Genomic DNA, 16,347 nt, shown 5'->3' on the forward strand with positions numbered 1-16,347 from the left:
ATGGTCACACTGATTCACTCAATAGTGATACAGGGCAGTAATGATTTTTTAGTGGCTAAGGGGACCCTAATATGTTGTATTTGTCTCTGAAAAGTTAACAACAGGTGAGAGAGGAACCCCAAGGCCCAGTTACCCATAAATCATCTACATTTTGAAGAACTGCTCTCCCAGGATGTTAATACCTGACCATCCATTTCAGAAAATTTGAAGAAAATACAGACGGGATATTGAGCATCCTATTGGAAGGCACTAATCAAAGAAAAACTGCAAACTGGAAGCCTAGGTAGCTAAACGCTCAAGACGAAATAGGCACAAGGCAAAAAGCAGACTTGCTGTCAAACTTGGATGAGAGGTCCTCCGATCTAATTATGAAAAGAGCCTTATTAAAAGTCAAGTATTTCACCAAAGATAAGTCATCAGCAATTTAATCATTAGGGGAAGAACTCTTGGAAAATAAAAGGTGATGAATAGTTCACCCGGTGTTCATTTGTAGAGATTTTGCCTAGTGGTGACAATCTAAAATACTGAAAAGAGGAGTTGAAAAGGGGGGCAGTAATCTCCCTTCAGTTTTGAGAATACATTAGGCATTTTATCAGCAGACCTCAAAATGACAGCCAATAAGCAATCTTGCTCTTCAAATAGATGCAAATTAAAACCAATAAGAATCCATCAATGATTAATTGACTGATTGGCCAGTTTGGACAAAGATTCAACCATGGCAGCACATTTTCCAAGCTCATAACACTGATCTTGTTTTTAAACTTAAGCCTCGTGCACACGCGTCGAAATTCGGCCGGGAATTTTCGTCCGACGACCGATCTGCCGATTTTCGGCTTGTTAGTATGATTCTTCCGACAACCGATCCTGGACTTTTCGGCCGAAAAAATCCTGGTGTGCAGGCTATAAAATTTTTGTCCACCGTCAAAACACGTCCGATTTTCGTGGAGTCAGCACAGATTTCGACAGGGAAAAACCTTATGAGCAAGACTGGGTATGCTCAGAGAAGAAAGAACACAAAGAAAGCAAACCAACACATGACATCACTTCTGAAGTAGAATTTGGTCGTGCGGGAAAATTCGTGTGCAGTCTAGGCACATTCCAACCAACAAAGCACAACTCTGGACAAAAGACGGACGACCGGCTTAAGACTCATATGACATGGCCCCCTGCAAAAAGAGCACTCATACTTTTGCAACACATTTGCAACTGCTATGGAACCTACACTGCATTTTTTAACAAGGAGAAGGAAACCACATTCATGAAGCAATAGAGGAAGATGGATGCTGTGGCTAAGCGTTGAAGGCTATCACAAACTATGGCTAAATCAAAGGCTCTCATTCTTTGGAACCCCATTTGATGTTTGTGTAAATTGTCACCTTCTGGCGCTATCCATCATAAAGAAACTAGGATAATAAACCTAAAAATTGTGGTATGCCTCTAATGTATTATCCTTATGCTAGACTAGACCTACACAAAACACTGGCCTCTTTTTCCATTGAATGCTAGCAAAATGCAAAAGGGCTACAGCCGGTTGTTAAATAATCTTGCAATGGACCTCCTGCATTTCTCTTCAGAATCTTTATTGTCCTTACTAACACATGTTCTCTAAGATGGATTGATATCCACGTAATCCCCCTTACAGTGGTTCTAAAAGCTGAAGGTTTTAAACCTTAATGCATTCTCTGCAGTAAGTGGTTCAAAAGTCTAAACATTTTTTTACAGTATTGCATTCCATTAAGGTAAAAAAATGTTTGGGCATCAGTGTCCCCCCTCAGCCATCCCCCCTCCCCCACCCATTTACTTACCTGAGCCCTCATTCTATCCAGCTCTGTGCACATCTGCATCTCTTCTCACCCGCATTTCCTGGTCTATTGGGCTTTGCTGAGGCAGCAGGAGCCATTGGCTCCCACTGCTGTCAATCAAAGCCAGTGACGAGGGGGCAGGGCCAAGTCCTACTGTCTGTGTCAATAGATGCAGACAGCAAGGTCAGGAGTGAGCCAGCATGAGTGCCCCTATAGAAAGCAGCTTTCTTAGGGGGCATTTGGTGAGTGGGAGAAGCCAGAAGGGTCAGCGGGTACCCAAGAAGAGGTGAGGGGCCGCTCTATGCAATTCAATTGCACAGAGCAGGTAAGTATAAACTTGTTTGTTATTTTTTTTTTTAAAGGAGCATTTACAACCATTTTAGGGTAAAAAAACCTTCTCTGTGCAGCTCCCCCACCCCCTCATACTTACCTGAGCCCAATCTTGATCCAGTGCTGTGCACAAGAGCAGCAGCTCTCTCGGCTTTCTCCCTCCTCATAGGCTCAGATACTCAGATCAATCACAGCCAGTGAGAAGCAGGGGGCAAGGAATGCCATGCTCTGTGTGTCTTTGGACGCTCAGAGCCGGCTTGGGAGCAAGCCCACACAAGTGACCCCCTAGCAAGCGGCTTTCTATGGTGGGCACTTGGGGGGTGGAGGAGCCAGGAATGCCAGCAAGGGACCTGAGAAGAGGAGGATTGGAGCTGCTCTGCGCAAAACCATTGCACACAGCAGGTAAGTATGTTTGTTATTTTAAGATAAAAAAAATTGTTTAAAATCACTTTAACATTTTTTTTTCTTTGACTGCTGTTGGTAAATGAAAGCCTAGGAGATATCTGTCAATAACCAATGTCTCTTTGTAGAAATTTTTTTTAGCAACACCCTATCGTAAGTGTAGCAGGATTCTCAGCCGTTGTGCTGAAAATGGGTCCCCCTGAGCCACCGGGTGCAGCAAAAGTACCCCTGTGCATGTTCCTCCAAGTGTGAGCGCTGAGAAAATGACCAGTCCAGTATCTTTGGGTTTTTGTATTTATCGAGAACTTGGATGGAAGAAGGGAATGAGTGGGATACTCCTTTGGCTCAACTATCCACAAATTGCTGGAGACAACTGAAAATGCTTCTTGGCGCTGACTTGAACTTGACGCTGGCTAGATGCCGGTCAACCCCGGTTGACGCTGGTTAATGCTGGCTTGCTGCTTGTTAACTCCAAACTGACCTTGGACTGCTTTCTCACGTAAAGAAGTCCTTTCTTTAGCTCCCTTAAGCACTCCTTGCTGAGGTAGCTACTTTTGCTGCTGCTGGGCTGCTAAACACTTCAGGGCCCACCTGGCACCCTCTTTCTCTCACTTATCTTCAGGGCTTAAACACTGGCACCCCCTTTCTTTAAACCGTCTCCACAGGTTAGCTGGCTCCTGGATCCCCTTGACCTTCTGGAGTTGTCCCCTCTCCTAGGCAGACCCCTGGGCAGTCTCAAGTACTCACAATACTGTTTTTCCCCAAAACTTCTGCCCAGCAGCTCCACTCCATCCACAGCACTCTGGATCCGTCTCTGCAGCTCAGCTCAACCTTCGTCTTCTAGGCTGACCGCCCAGGACACTCTCACTTGCGCTGACAGGAGGAGAGACAGCCGTCACCCTCCTCCTGGGACTCCGCTTCCCACCAAAGACACTGCATCATCTGCTCCCCTCAGACTTATACCCTATCCCAGGATGCTTTGCGGCAGATTCTGCCCTCTGAGATGGATACAAGCCCTGGTGTGCTATTGGTCAGGTTTCCTCCACTGTCCAATAAGAGCCCTAATTGAACACAGTGGGGAGACTCCCCAGACTCAACAGACACCCTTGGAAACACATGACATCCTAACTAAATGATCAGGCCCTCCTGATATGCAGACAGGGCCACCCATATGCTTCTTCCTAGCACCTACCTAGGAGGGTGCTACATAAGAAAGATCTGAGAACCCCGCCCCCCCCCCCACACCCGGATGCTCCTCTGCTCCCCCCAAGCTGCAGACCCGGCTCCGCCCACGGGCCGGAACACTCACCTCCACTGACCCCTTATGTGGGTTTCTTCAGAATTACCCACCCCGAGACGGCATACACGCTTTTGATGGGTGCCCCCTATGCCCGGATACAGCATGTTCCCCCTTGGGGGTGTCCAGACATGTGGGAGCAGCCACCACTGCCCTTAGAGGAGCCTTATCCGTCGCACGCCCAATCGTGGTGGAGGTCACCATGGGTTTTTCTTCTGTTGTTGTTTTTATTTATATGTTATCCCCATGGCCCGGCACCAAGAGTATGGGGACCAAGATTGTCCTCACTTTACTGACCGGTCTACACTGCCTGACTTGTGATGATCTTGTACATTCCTGTACTTCACTGTATGAATATGTCGTGGCTTGTTTACTCAACCTTATTCACGGTGCCTACTGTTGCTGTTCACCTTGCTTTTCTTTTTGATGCACTTTGTACTGCTTAAAAATGATGTTTGCTTGTTATGTCATACCATTTTACCTCAATAAAATGTTTTAAAAAAAAAAAAAGATCTGAGAACGATAAAAACAGCACAAGCGAGTGTGATTGAGGCTGTACTTAAGGCAAAAGTAAGTAAATACTACAGACATATAAAAGTAAAGTGTTGACCAGACATTAGTGTAGCATTGTCCCCGTAGGGCTTGCTGTGTGATGACTTCTTGGGTCTCCTGATTTCCTGAAGACAGTAACTAGGGGATTTTTCACACATCCATCCTTACTTCCAGTTGCTCGGTACTCAATAAACAGTCCAGGGGATTTAGATTTATATTTATTGTGGAACTTGGATAGGAGAAGGGAATAGTGGGATACTCCAACTGTACTATTTATAGTAGATGGGGACACTTCTCACTCAGCTTCACCAGGTTATTTGTGGAAGCAGACACACTGCTTTAACCATACTGCCACTTGTATGGAAAAATTAAGTCCTCCTGCTCTCTCTAGTAGCAGACTTGATGCAAACTACTTTCTCTTCAGGACACTCTCTAGCATCCCCTTGACTGCCACCCATCCACTGACTCTAGCTAAAGGGATCACCCTCATAGGACAGGCCCCATGACACAGATCTGTACTCACTGTAGGCAGAATCAGATCCTTTCCAGTGTCTCTCTCCCAGTCAGCTATGCAGGACATCTGGGTTCAGGTCCTCTCTGACTCTCAGGCCCTCAGGTTGACCACCTGAGGCTGCATGACAGCCGCCCCCTCCCTCTGGGACCCTGCTCTCCAGCCGAAGACCCCAAGCACATGTGCCCTTGGTATTTATACAGTCACCCAGCGTGCACCAATGCACTTTCCTCTGCTAATCACCAGAGCTGTAACAAATGCCTGTGCACTCACTTGTCAGATTTCCTCCCACTGTCCAATGTGCCTCCCTATTTGAGCAGTGTGAAACATTTCAGACAAGCTGAGTTGCACCTGAGTACCATGAGCAAACCTCACTAATGGATCCTGCTCCCTGGTAGGCAGAGAGCAAAATAAATTTACCTGGCAATCTCTCTGGTAAGCAGAAAGACCCAAAAACTATACTCTCTCTCCCTCTAGCATCTACCTAGGAGGGTGCTACTTTACCAAGAAGGTACTTGGGTAATAGGCATGTTAGTTTTTATTTTTGGTTTGGTCCGAACCCAAGTTTTGCTTGTTCAGAAGCTCATTTATACAGAACGAGTGTTTGGCCGAGCCAAAGCTCCAGCTCCAGTGACACATTTAGCATTAGTGTTACTACCGCTGCTAAATGTAACAGCTTCCTTCTCTGACTGGTGGTTAACCTGACAAAGAGTGAATCATCACTGCCACGCCATTCAGCTGTGCCCTGGAGAGTCTCAGCTGAAAGGTGGATGTAAATAAAGAGCAAAAGTAGTGTTTAAAAATTGTGTTGGATTTTCCCCAAACTCATACCAGAGCCTTCAAGTCTGGTATAGATGTCAAGGGGTGCCCTACACAAAAAGAAAATTGCATGGGTTTAGACCACAGGTTAGAATAGATGAAGCTATTTTGCAAGAGAATTGGTTGGCCAAAGAGGCTTTACCACCTTTTTTTTTTTTTTTTCAGCAGTAACGTGGGGGAACATAGTTTCTGCACCTCCAGCACTGAATGTATGTAATGGCAAGGGGTGCTGGGGTGTTCTAGAGAGTCTATTGATGCTGACGTATGGGGATCTTTTGTTTTTGGGGGGGGTCTATTGTTGCTGGGGAAGTCTATGGTTATTGGGGGGCTCTTTTGCTGCTTTGGGGCCAATGGTTGCTGGGAGGGATCTACGGTTGAGGGAACAGTCTACTGTTGCTGGCTGGTGGAGGATTTATTCATGCAGGCTGGTAGGAGATCTATTGTTGCTGATGGTGTCTATAGTTGCTGAGGTTAATCTATTTTTGCTGGGGGTGGGGAGATATGTTGTTGTGGGGAATCTATTGTTGCTGAGAACGTATATTGTAGTTTTTGGGAGATCTATTGTTGCTGCTGTGTGGGTCTATTGTTACTGGGGGTCTATTGTTACTGGGGGTGCCTATTGCTCCGAGGGATCTATTTTTTCTGGTCAGAGCTATTGTTGGTGGAGGGATCTATTGTGGCTGGGGGGGGGGGTCATTGTTGCTGGTTGCAGGGGATCATGAACACATTTAATACAAATTACTTAGCAGCACAAAACAATGCTTGGTTGTGTATTCTCTAATAGAGGCGTTACTGAGAGATGGGTAGAGGGTGGAACTAAGGAACACTGCTGGGAGGTGGGTAAGAAGTGGAGACAAGGGGTGACTCAGAAGTTGGGAGTACCTGTACCTATTCTCTGAGAAAGGAAGTCCTGGGCTTTTCTTTGATGAAGTCAGCATCAGTATTTCACTCCATGCAGAGGAAGGTAGACAGCAGTATGGTAGCTGCTACCCTGGAAGCTGCTACCCTTCAGGACTGGTATGGACTTTAACAACTTTAAGACCGGAGGATTTTCCTGCTTAATGACCAGGCCACTTTTTTCAACTTGGCACTGCGTGATTTTAACTGACAATTGCCCGGTCATGCAATGCTATACCCAAAGGAAATGTATGTCCTTTTTTTCCCACAAACAAGCTTTCTTTTGGTGGTATTTGATCACCTCTATTTTGTGCGGTATTAATAAAAAAAGAGAGAAAACTTTGTGAAAAATTTACATTTTCTACTCTGACAGTTAAAAAATATCCAATATATTGAATTTCTGTCATATATTTAGGCCAAAATGTATTTATCTACATGTCTTTGACAAAAAAATTCTCAATGAGCGTATTTTTAACCACTTTAAGTCCGGAAGATTTTACCCCCTTCCTGACCAGGCCAGATTTTGTGATTCGGCACTGCGTTACTTTAACGGACATTTGTGCGGTCGTGCGACACTGTACCCAAATGAAATTTATGTCCTTTCCCCCCCCCCCCCCCCCCACAAATAGAGCTTTCTTTTGATGGTATTTGATCACCTGTGCGATTTTTAATTTTTGAACAAAAGAGCGACAATTTTGAAAAAAAAAAACAATATTTTTCACATTCTGATATATAACATTCCCAAAACAAATTTACAAATCAAAATGTTTTAACATTGTAGGCCAAATTGTTTTCTGCTATATATTTTTGGTAAAATAAAAAATCGCAATAAGCGTATTTTGGTTGGTTTGCGCAAAAGTTACTAACTACAGGAAAGATTTGTCATTTTTATTGTTTTTTTTTTTTTTTTACTAGTAATGGCGGCGATCTGGAATTTTTTTGCGGGACTGTGACATTGCGGCGGACAGATCGGACCCCTAACTGACATTTTTGACACTTTTAGGGGACCAATGACATTACTACAGTAATCAGTGCTAAAAATATGCACTGTTACTGTAATAATAACGCTGGCAGGGAAGGGGCTAACACTGTTGGTGGTCAAGGGGTTAAATGTGTGCCTCATGCTTACTGATGTGTGTGGGGGGAGGAGGGTTCTGTGACACAGACACAGATCACAGGTTCAGCTATGCTGAATCCTGTGATCTGTCCCTGTCTGTCACAGAGAAGATCCACCTGCTTTGTTTACACAAGCGGGCGGATTTTCTCACTCTTTCCCCAACGATCCTCCCTTAGTATTAGGGAAGATATTTTACTTCTGTCAAAGTTAATAAGCACAAGGACCTCTTCCCCACAGCTCTGGCCCAGTGGTTGTAGAGCCTATCAGAATAAACACACTATTAAGTCTATAATTGAAAATAAAAAACATAACCCATAATGTAAATCCATCACGATGAATGAAGCCCACCAACTTGTCCGATCCCATCATTCACTTACCATGTTTGACAGCTCACTGCCTCCTCAGCTAAATGTAAGCAAAGGAAGGGTATCCCAAGTGACACCATGGACCAAACATGGATATGACTCAATTTTGGTCAGTGACATCATGGGGGATCTTGGGCCTCTGCATCACTGGAAGACGTGACTGATAATGCATTTAGTTAGCAAGGCATTTTTTTTTTAAGGGGACTTCCAAAATCTGATAGGCCCCTGCCTGCAGTCTCTCACAACCACTGGGCCAGGATTGTGGGGAAGAGGCCCTTTTGCTCATTAAAGTGACTATAAACCCTTGCTGTGTAAAAAAAAACCCATTCATTTTAAAATAGAAATGAAAGGCAAAACATTTGTGTATAGATAAATCAATAATTATAAAAACCTTTTTTCCTTTTTTTAATGAGTGATCACACACCTTCTGTTCTCAGCTGCATAAGAGATTGGGGGGGGGGGGGAGAAACACCAGTACACTAATATTTCCAATGAATGGCTGTGCAGGGAATATAAAAACTGACTACAATGTATTCTTCTTCTTAGTGTGGTCGGTTTTTAATCGGAGCGCAGAGGGACTGGCAGGGACACCAGGGGTTTAACACAAAGAAAGCATTACCAATTAAATAGGATACTGTTTCATACAAGTACATGGTACAGCAGACACATATCAGGAATATGAAATGTTGGGTTTAAATATTCTTTAACATGGGGACAAGGTGATTTTTAAAGAGGTTGTAAACTCGATAAAAGTTTTTTTTTTTCTTTTGCAACCTGCAAGAGAAAGACATAATGAGCTAGTATGCATCGCATACTAGCTCATTATGAAATACTTACCTTAGAACGAGCCCCCGCCGTGCCGCTCTCTTACCTGTATGACGAGCGACATGTTCAGTCGCCCGTCTTCCGGGATCGCGGCATCCGGCCATCTGATTGGCCGGAGCCGCGGTGACGTCACTCCTGCGCACGCGCGCGGGAGCCGACGGTCACGGCACGGGGCTCTGAAGGAACGGCACGATCAGCCGTTCCTTCAGAGCGCATGCGCCAGTGACGTCACTGGCCGCATTAAAGGTAAATATCTCCTAAACCGTACATGTTTAGGAGATATTTACAGTACCTATAGGTAAGCCTTATCATAGGCTTACCTATAGGTACAACTTCCTGAGGAGGGTTTACTTCCTCTTTAAGAGATCTTCTCTGGCAAGGTACCCTACCTATATTAAGAGCAGGTAGCCTGGTATGGTTCAGGAGGGGGGCTCACACTCATCCCCCTTTTCCTGGCCAACCAGGCTGCTTGTTCGGATGAGAATCTGGTATGAATTTTGGGGGAACCCCACACATTTATTTCTCTTGTCTTTTGCCTGGGGTTAGCCCCCCACTTTAAAATCTATACCAGACTTGAAGTGTAACAACTTTCAAGGTAGCAGCTTCCATATGATTGTAAACCTGGCCGAGACAAGAAGGAGGGGGGGGGAGGCAGGAGGGTCATGTGCCCCAGGCACAATCTTTCCTAGTGGATAGGGGTCGTAGATCCAGATTGGATTCGCTCCACACTGTATAGTAGTAGCACAGCATAGGAGCTTCCTCTGGCTTCTTCCCCACAGCTTTCACATAATGCTTGATGTGCCATTGCTGGCCATTGGTGGCCATTGCTGGCCATTGAAGCTTGTCTTTTGTGTGTGGAGAGAGGGTGAAGAGGGAGTGGCATACTCTTATTGGCTGGGGGCGCAATACATCCATTACACTGGCCACACCCCTGGCCTCTCACCCTGCAGCATGCAATATGTCAGAGTGGAGTAGAGTGGCTGGTATAAGCAAAGCGGCACCCCACAAGTGATGAGGAAGGGTGCCTAGCCTCCTGCACTCTACTCCTCCCCACAGATCTATCCACACATGCTCAGCAGGGACATTCTACATTCACAGTGAGCCACAATGGCTATATGGTGTCACTTAATGTTTTGTGCAAACATTTGCTAGCTGAAAAGGTGACAGCAGCAAGACCTTATTGAGCACCATTGTGAAGACATGAAAAAATCATGACTTTTAAACATCTTGAGCTTTGCTTTGTATTTTTATTAGGGGGTAATAACTTGGATGGGGATTGGAATTATGGTATGGCAACATCCTCCCTATATACAACTCCACTTGATCCTCTGAACAGCTCCAGCTGATTCCTCTGTACAGCCAACAGTCTCTTTTAGATCAGCAACAGCCCCTTACAGGCTAAGAACTCTCAGTCCTTTGAGAAAGTAGCACCATGTGTTGTGAATTGCATCCTGGAGTGTCTCCAACTCCCCTGTAGACACTGGTCCCAGCTCTACCATTGCAGGAAATACTAGCCCACCGGCTGCCTCTTCACCAGCCCACCTCGCTGCTTCTCTTCACCAGTCTATCCGACTGACTCTTTGAAGATCTCCCAGGGCAAGGTTTAAAGACTTAAGCACCCGCTGTCTTTAAGAGAGACTTGCTACGTGTGGTAGTTTCTCCCCTTGCACCATGTTGTAGTGCTCACACTGTCCTCCTTGCTTCTACTGCCTCTCAGGAAGGACTCCCTCCAAGGTTCTGTTATCAGGATCCTCCTAGGCCAGCACCCAAGCCCTGGCCTGAGGCAGAGCACCCCCCGACTAGGGGTTCCACTCAAGGGCCACCGACAGCCTCCTAAGCACTGCATCTCCATCTTCCACCTGACTCTCCTGCCAGCATGACTCATATTTAATAGCCCACTTAGTCCCCTGCCAGGCTTACCACCTAGGGATCGGCTAAGTTCCCCCAAATATGCAGAACAATCCTCCTTGCCTCAGCCCTCCAGCTTCCAAAATGCTCTCCAACATTCCAGAACCAGGGGGAGGCACCAGAGAGCTGTCTGTATGAGTCATGCTGCCCTGAACTCTAATAACCCTGACTCAGATTTAAAAACTCACAGGGTTTAGGCATGAATCAGAATATATTTTACCTACTCTGACAGTAGTAGCTCACTAGAGGGTGCTCCATTTGTTTACTTTTAAGAAGAAGAATGTTTATGCCTTTTAGCTCTTTTTCATCTTGAGGGCTCATTTACACCAGATGTGTTGAGCTGTTTTGATCTGCATTGATCAATGTAGGCTCAACACGAGCACAGAGAAAACAATTGTTCTTTATGTACTCTGTTCACACCCTCCATGAGCATTGGTGTGTGTTGTGTAAAACTGCACATGACCACAACACATAACGTTGAAGGAATTTTCTTTTGTTAATTTTTAATACATATTTAAAAAAGTAAACAGTGTGATGCATTGTAATGAAGCATTGCACTGCTTCCACACAACGCACACCAGTGGCATGCATTAAATGGGCCATAACACGCACCGCTGGTGTGATTGGGCCCTGAGTGGAGACACAACTAAAAAGAAAAAGGAGACACATTTTCCTCCTTCCCAAAGAAATGATGATCTTTAAATTTAGTATAAGCAAAACTGCTCCCCCCTGACCGTAACTATACAGCAGAATCCAGTGGGGAGTCCCTGGGCAGCGGACTGAGGGGCCCTGTCAGGCTGTAGAGGGCCCCAGACTTCTAATGGCGGGGCTGCACAGTGGGCTGCCTGCTGTGATATCAACATCTGAACTCTGCTGCTGAATTGCAAAAGGCGGATTTTTATGTGGCTAAAGACATTTTCGTTGCTGATGTCTGCTCCTAGCAAGCTTCCTAATGGTGATGCGCTGACAGCTCTGCAATTGTGACTTCAGTTCAGGCAGCTTGCAGCACAGTGTCACCAGCTCCTGAAACAAAACAGCTGCAAATACACTTAACCCATGTCCTGCACTTCAGCCACAGTGTAGGGGGTGATATCACAGCAGGTGGGATAATAGTGGGCTTAGCTACTAGTCCAGGTAGACCAGCGGCCAGACTTGTATAAAGTACTCAAAATTTCTACTTGAGTAAAAGTACAAGTGCTCGATCAAAAAGTGACTTGAGTAGAAGTGGAAGTGCTCGCAGAAAAAATTACTTAAGTAGAAGTACTAAAGTATTCAACTTTTTTTTACTTAAGTATTGCAAGTAGTTTTTTCAAAAAATTTGCTACTTAAGTACTAAAAGTAAAAAGTACCAGTAGTTTTGAAAAAAAAATTTCTACTCAAGTACTGAAAGTAGAAGTACAAGTACTGTGTTATGTAGTTATTAAAGAAAGAAGTCACAAGTTTGAACATCATATTGTTTTTTATTTCAAATGATTTATTCAAATGATTAACCTAAAGGACAATCACAATTCCTTAGGCTGTAACTTTTTGTAAACAAAAAACAGATAAAGTATGTCCCTCCCTTCCCCTTTTAAAGCATCCACCTTTTAAAGCATCCACCTTTTAAAGCCAGGGGTGGTCTCCTTCCTGAGCTTCCTCACTCTCACAGCCAGGCAGATCACTTGAAGTTGAAGGGCCAGGGGTGGAAGGTGGTGTTTTTGGTTCGTCCATCTTTTCAGCTGATCAAAAGGCAGAACGAGCATGCGCAGTCTTCTTAATCGCGGTTTGATTTGATTTGCTCAATTGATGATGATGTGCCAGGCCAGCTTCATCAAACCTACAACGCTTAAAGTGAAAAATGCATCAAAAACTACTAACAAAGTGGCTGTGCTAAAAATGCTAATAAAGTGCCTGCAATTATATATATTCTTCTTGTATTCAAAATCATCGCCCACAGTATCAAAAATAAAGTGACATGTCTGTGCTAAATGCAGTGCAAATTATTCCCACAATGTAAATGTAATTCATATAAAATATATATGACAATACCACAATAAAATAAGTTGTGATTGTGAATAAGTTAGGTGCAAGTTTAAGTGGATAAACTAAACTTTATAACGAAAAGTCCATAACTGAATTCCAGTGTGCAACCTAAGAAGTGCTTGTCACTTGCTGTCAGATGCTTCCACCTTTCTTCTGTGATCTGCTCAAGTAAAGTGGTGGACTGGATAGCCTCTCTCTCTGCCTCTCACCTTAGTAGCACTGGCACTGCACTGGTTCAAAAAGCTGTCTATATTATTTTCATTATAAGAACTTGTCAGAACATGCTTCCACCACCTGTCCTTCACACTAGTAGTGCTCATTTGCTTTGCTCAAGTCAAGTGCCACTGCCAGTGGCCACTACAGTGCAGGCACAGCCGCACAGGCAGAGGCAGGCCGCAGGAAGCACAGGCCGCACCACAACACAACACTTATGGTCCATGGACCATGGATGGTCAGATAATCATCATAGCCATCAGTCTCACTCTTCTTGGTTCAAAAAAGCCACCCATGACCCGTGTGTATATAATATATTAATATTTTATATTGATTATTTGATTCTCAAATGGCACATTTGCCATGGCAAGGATTAGGCCCTCTCTCCACGGTCCACCTTACTCACCTCATAGAGAAGAAGATGAGATGACGAAGAAAATGCTCCGAGTCCTGCTCCCGCGTCCGGCCGCCTGCGTCACAACTCCAATCAGTAAGGGCCCTAAGGGGTGGAGTCTGAGTGACACACAACACGTCTAGAGGCAGAGACCTCGAGCGGGAAGACGGCAGCATGGCTCCTCCAGTGCGGTCTTAACTTGATGATCATGACAGTGATTCCGCGGGCCGCGGCGCGAGCGAGGCTGTGGGATTGATTGAATTGAGTTGTGCTGCCTACTGCTACACGCTACCTACTACTAAATTGTGAGTCAGTATATTTTATTTCATTTTTATATATAAAAGCGCTATTGTTGAGCACTACAAGCCACTAGATCTCCTGGCTGTCACTTTGTCACATGTTGGGGAATCACAGCGGCTCGGCTCCAGAAGTGGCGGGTGTCCCCGTCATCCTGCCAGGGCCGCCAAGAAGTTCATCAGCTAATCTTAAGTTATTAATATCTTATGAGGAGAGGACCAATGAGATTGAGAATTGAAATAAATATATATGGCTTTTTGAACCAGTGCAGTCAGTGCCACAGTGCCACCCAGACGCTATCCACCAGTGCCACCACCATTAAGTGTGTTGGTCGGTCACTCGAGCACTGAAGGAGGTGGAAGCATCTGACAAGTGAAGTGACACTTTAGATTTGCACACTGGAATTCATTTATGGACTTTTCGTTATAGATAGGTTTACACACTTCAACTTGTTGCACGCACCTGACCTAACTTATTTCATAACTTATTTTATTGTGATTTATTGTCATATTTTATATGAATTGAATTTACTGTTATATTGTGGGAATAATTATTTACACTGCATTTAGGCTTTAGCACATTCATGTCACTTTATTTTTGATACTGTGTGGAGTGTGGGCAGGGCACTGGGGGCAACGATGATATATCGATTGCACAGGCACTTTATTTGCACAGCCAAGTTGTGTTTGTTAGTAGTTTCTTGATGCACTTTAAGCGCTGTAGCACCATTTATTTGTTTGTTTCATATTTTCTTTTTATTGGAAAGATTTGGTATAGCAGCTTTTATTATACACAGCCTTTATTTTCGTATGTGCTGATTTACAAATGACATTATACACATTTTTTTGAGCTTCATGAAACCTGCCATCTACTGTTCTGGCAGTGGTAATTTTTTTAAAAGTAATGAGTAACTATGCAGCACAAAAAAAAAATACTTGAGTAGAAGTATCGAAATCATCAAAAAAATGTAGTGAAGTAAAAGTAGAAGTAGGAGAAAAAAACTCTACTCTAGGAAAGTACAGATACCGCATTTCGGTACTTAAGTACAGTACTTAAGTAGTTCTACTTCGTTACTATACATCTCTGCCAGCGGCACTGATTACTGTGGGAGAGGCTTTTGGCTTTGCTGTCATCCTCTGTAAAAAGTGGGATCAGCAGTGTCAGTCCTAGAAGAGGAGAATCTTAAGTCAGGAGTCTGATGAGTAAAATATACCTCTGCTGGAAGCTAATGGAAACATTGGCATGGTAACAACACCTCCCTCTAACCCCCTTATCATTACAGTACACCCTGTCTCCTAGTCACAGCAATTCCCTACTGCTTTAAACCCCCCCCATACCACTTCACCTTCTCGCCACTTCCCACCCACCCCACTGCCTGGTCATTGTGCTTTTTTGCCAACTACCTTACCTTCCAGATCACAGCACCTAGGAACAAAAAACCCTCCTCCTTTCTATACCACTTCCTTTCCACCCACCTTTACCCCTTCTAGAACATCCCTCCCAGCTGCCTATTACACTGCCTTTGTACTTTGCACCTCTTCCCCTCCGGTCACAGCATCTACCTTCCACCTTAACCAGTTAGCTTTGAAGATGTCGCTGAGGTGGCTGCGAACAAAGACACAGTGTGAAGGGCATGGGGATGATTTAATAAAGGCAAATAGACTGTGCAATTTGCAAGTGCAGTTGCTCTCTGCAAGGGCTTTTGCTCCACAGCTTTGCAAATTAGGAGAAGCTCTGCTGACCTCCATTGTCCAATCATGCGCAAGTAAAAATTCAGTTTTTCTTTTTATTTTTCTTACATCTGATTGGGTATTCTTTGCAAAGTGAAGCTTCATCTGATTTACTAAGCACTGGAGCAAATGCCCTTGCAAAGTGCACAGTCTATGGGGTTTATTTACTCAAGGCAGTTGCTCCAAAGCTTAGTAAATTAGGTAAAGCTTCACTTTATAAAGAATAGCCAATCCCAGGCAAGGAAAACAACAACAAAAAAAGAATTTTTGCTTGCACATGATTGGATGATGGAAATCAGCAAAGCTCCCCCTCATTTACTAAGCTCTGGAGCAACTGCACTTTCAGAGTGCACCGTTTATTTGCCTTTAGTAAATCGCTGCCTATATGTCCACTGTCTGATCCAGTCCTTTCCAAAAGCAAGGTAACCTTGCAGATTAATCCCTGAAGTGAATAATCCGGTATGGATAGGAGCAGATCTGACAATCAAGATATGGCCAAAGGCCATCCTGTGGTGAATCCAGATGGCTGTCCTGAAGAACCTGTTGGCCTGCCTAGTGACATGGTGCATTTTACCTGCAGTTTTACCTACAGTCCCATGGACTTCTTTTAGACTGCGGGTTTTTGCCACGTTTCTGAAAGCGCACCAAAAACCCTGCTTCATTGGTGTGCTTTCAGACAATGTGGCAAAAATGTAGCGCAAAATTTTCAGCCAGGCACACAGTATTTCCCATAGCCAGGCACACACTTAGGCTTGTTTCTTTGGGTTTTGTTGTTTTTAAAGTGTTTTATTGAGAACTTGGATAGGGAAGGGGAAGTGTTCGGATACTCCAGATTCAACTAATTACAGGGAGGACAACTTCAACCT

The sequence above is a fragment of the Pelophylax lessonae genome (assembly GCF_965119305.1).
Source record: "Pelophylax lessonae genome assembly, chromosome: 4".
Classification (NCBI taxonomy): Eukaryota; Metazoa; Chordata; class Amphibia; order Anura; family Ranidae; genus Pelophylax; species Pelophylax lessonae.